The sequence below is a fragment of the Pteropus vampyrus genome, unplaced genomic scaffold (assembly GCF_000151845.1).
Source record: "Pteropus vampyrus isolate Shadow unplaced genomic scaffold, Pvam_2.0 Scaffold502, whole genome shotgun sequence".
Taxonomy (NCBI): Eukaryota; Metazoa; Chordata; class Mammalia; order Chiroptera; family Pteropodidae; genus Pteropus; species Pteropus vampyrus.
Genome location: NW_011889283.1, coordinates 25,001 through 28,839, shown reverse-complemented (window position 1 = coordinate 28,839; position 3,839 = coordinate 25,001). Strand labels below are relative to the sequence as shown.

At 39.5% G+C, this 3,839-nt stretch overlaps 1 pseudogene; it reads left to right on the top strand.

Moving 5' to 3' along the window:
* The first annotated feature begins 474 nt into the window (after positions 1-474).
* LOC111732877 lies at positions 475-593 on the top strand (annotated as a pseudogene).
* Positions 594-3,839: the final 3,246 nt, after the last annotated feature.

Sequence of the window (3,839 nt, the reverse complement as noted above, 5' to 3'; positions counted from 1 at the left end):
GTTGATGGTTTCTTTTGCTATGCAGAAGATTTTAGTTTGATGTAGTCCCATTCATTTATTTTTGCTTTTACTTCCCTTGCCTTTGAGGTGAAATTCATAAAATCCTCTTTAAGTGCAAGGTCCATGAGTTTAGTTCCTATGTTTTCTTCTATGCAATTTATTGTTTCAGGTCTTATATCCAGGTCCTTAATCTATTTCGAGTTAATTTTGGTGTGTGGTGAAGGACAACAGTCTGCTTTCATTCTTTTGCAGGTGGCTTTCCAGTTTTCCCAGCACCATTTATTGAAAAAACTTTCTTTCCTCCACTGTATGTTTTTGGCTTTTTTTGTTAATAATTATTTGCCCATATAAACATGGATTTACTTCTGGACTCTTGATTCTGTTCCACTGGTCTGTATGTCTGTTTTTCTGTCAATGCCATGCCATTTTGATTATTGTTGCTTTAAAATGCATTTTTTAAAAATGGGAAAACAGGTCTATGGCCATGCCACCCCGAACAAGCCTGATCCTGTCTGATCTCGGAAGCTAAGCAGGGTCGGGCCTGGTTAGTACTTGGATGGGAGACCACCTAGGAAGTCCAGGTGCTGTAGGCGTAAAAAATAAAAAATAAAAAATTGTAAGCTGACACAGTTCTTGCAATCTGTGAGGTCAACCAAAGGTTGCCTCGCCAAAAAAAAAAAAAAAAAAGAGAAAACACGTATTAACTTCACAAGAGTATTGTTAATTAAGTGATAATGGTAGAAAAAATACTATATAGTCATTAAAGAGGGGAGAATTCTATATGTGGAACAGACCCAGATTGGTAACAATAACTGATCTATTTTTAAATGAAAAAAGCAGGGTTCAGGTCAATGTATACACTTAGCTTTCACTCTGTTACAGAAAAGATATTCACAAATATATACTATATAGGCGTAGAATATCTCTGGTAATAAAGATTGCCTTTTAGGAAGAGAACTGGATGGCTGCAGGCAGTGGTGGAACGGAGGTCTCGTTTTACAGAATAGCCTTTGTATCTTTTAAATCCATGTACATGTAATATCTATTAAAAATAAATTCCTTTTTGGAAAGAGATAGTAGGAGCTTAGGGACAACTTTCTGCCTCCCTTCTCCCTTCTCTTAACACACTCAAACACAGAGAACTCCCTGCAATCACATACACACCTTCCTTCCACATAAACACTTGAGCAGTAAACATATAGCCATATAAGCACATGGCCTGTGTATGCTTATGAAGGCAATCATCATCTATTGTACTCACAAACATCCCCATGCATGTACCCAACAAGCACATATACACACATGTGCTTTTGACCCAGCCCCTTCACCCTCTACTCACACCTGTGCCTGCTTCATATGTACGTACACCTGGGCGGATGTCCCCAATTACATGGCAAAACAGGTTAAAAGTATCTTATTCAAAACCACTAGTGGGGCCTAATTATAGGTGACTGTAAAACTCTAATTAGGGGAGGACTCATTAGCCACTAAACAAAGGAGGAGAAAGGCAGACCTGAAATTAAAAGACCTGAATGACAAATGCAGTCTCCTCACACAGTTAGGAAAGAGGTGCTTAATTGCCCTTTGACAAAACTGGAGTGGGGTAGACAAGAAGGCGGGGAGGCAATAATCAAAGGAGAGGACTCCTCAAGGCAAAGTCTCTCTCCCACGCTGACTGCTCCAGCATCCACCTGGAGACCATTTATATGAAAACAATCACTTGCCTTCCATCACTGGTAGATGAAGTAAGAGGAACTTAATACCTGCACCCTGTACTTCCTCCACACTCTGAGCTGCCTTCTGGGATCCCTCAAGAATCCTGATTCCTCAGTCCCCTCCCACCTATCAAAATCTGTTCTCTGGGGGCTGTAAGTATGGCCTTACGCAGAGGTCACCCAGCTCTAATCTGACTCAGCCACTCACTGGCTGTATGACTTTTGTGAGTCACTTAAACTAAGCAAACCTTTCCCCTCAATTACAAAATGGATTGATAATGTCTATTTTCCAGAGCTGTGAACAAGCACAGAATGGTAAATGAGAAAGTGATTTGTAAACTGCAAGCTGCTACATAATTATTAGCCATTATAGACCAGATCCACTTAGACTAGGCCAAATGTTCATGGAGAACAGGAGTCATATCTTAGTCATATTTGCTTTCAGATTCCTGCAACATTTATCTAGTAGGCTGGAACTGAAGAGTCATTCTCACTATGGGGTAAATGGCAAACGAAAACAAATAAGTTCTCTGTCCGCTGGTGTGACTAAATGAATATAACTTTTGGAAATGGGACGTGTAGTGGCATACCATTAGTTCTAATATTTATTGAGTATTTACTGTGTAGCAGGTATCATTTTAAGCAGTTTACATGTGCTTACATTATTTGAGACTCACAATGTCCTTTAGAGGGAGCACATTACCAGTATCATCCCCATTTTAAAGAAGAGGAAATAGAGTCTCAAGTTAAGGAAATTACCCAAAGCTGTACTGCAGGTAAGTAGGAGAGCAGGTCTTGAACCAAAGCAGTTTGGCTCCTCAGCTTACACTCTGAACTGTGTAGAGTTTAGGTACCAACCAGCAGGTGGTGAATGCCATTGTGGCCTTATAGTTGCCCTTGAATTACAGTTATAGCTAATATTTCTTGAGTGCTTATAATATCCTGGGCACTATGCTAAGACTTTTACATGTGCTATCTCCTTTAATTCTTTCAATAACCCTATAAAATAGGTGCTATTGTTTATTTTCCTCATTTTACAGATGAAGAAACTGGGGCCCCAAGAGATACAATAAATTACTCGTTATCACAGTAAGAGATGAATGTAGAGCTAAAGTTGAAACTTGTTAGTTTGACTCAGAGCCTACATCCTGAACCTCATAATATTTTGCAGTTACTTTGCATAAGCAGCCATTTCCCTTGCCGAAGCTTTAAGACTGGTTCTGTGTGGCCCAGCTAGTCTGCTTCCCCAAGAGGAGTGAAGTCTGGGAGGTGGGAGGGATGCCATGGAGGTAGAGAAGGGGCTGAGCTAGTCCTGATGTGTGGAGCAGGAGAAGGGAGAAAGCAGAAAAGTAGAGGCAACGACAGCGTAGCTTCTAAAAGTGGGATATTTTGTTATTTGCTTTGGCATAAAAAGATAACATAGGCCCACAAAGAGTTTGTGGCCTAGAGACAGCACAAAACTAACCCTCAAGTGATTGTGCTAGAAGATAGCTTCAGAGATTCATTATGAGGAGATATGCATATGGTAGATGAAATCAGAATAACGGTCATGGATAAGGAGGAATGCAACTTGGTTCTTGAAGGGAGGAGAGGCTATCAGTAAATGGAGAGAGCTGCGGAGAGTGTTCCAAGAGCTAAACCTTTCATTTTTGCAATGCCCCCTCCACATTTGAAAGATTTTGCCTATCAAAGTAGATTTATTAAGTAATACATTTTCCTATTTATAATTAAAGACAACAGCACTGTCTATTAAAGCTTCTGATTATCACACATTAGCCAACATTTATTCAACAAGCAAGTTTTTGTACCTGCTATATGTATTGTGCTGTGTCCAGTACTTGGAATATATTGATAGTACATTGATAGACAAGATACTGCCCCTTCCTTCAAGGAACTTTCTGAGTTTTGTAGTTGAAACCAAAGAAACTTGACATTTCTCTCCAGCACTATCTTGGGTAGGTAAGTGTATATTTGTTAGGACTTTTGAAATATATGAAAAGAAAAATTATTATTACTTATTGAGGGACAACTATGTGCCAGGCATGCACTAGGCACTTTACAAATAATTGGTTTTATTTTTTCATGTTTCCTCTCCACCTTCATTCGAATGCAAGCTCCATGTTT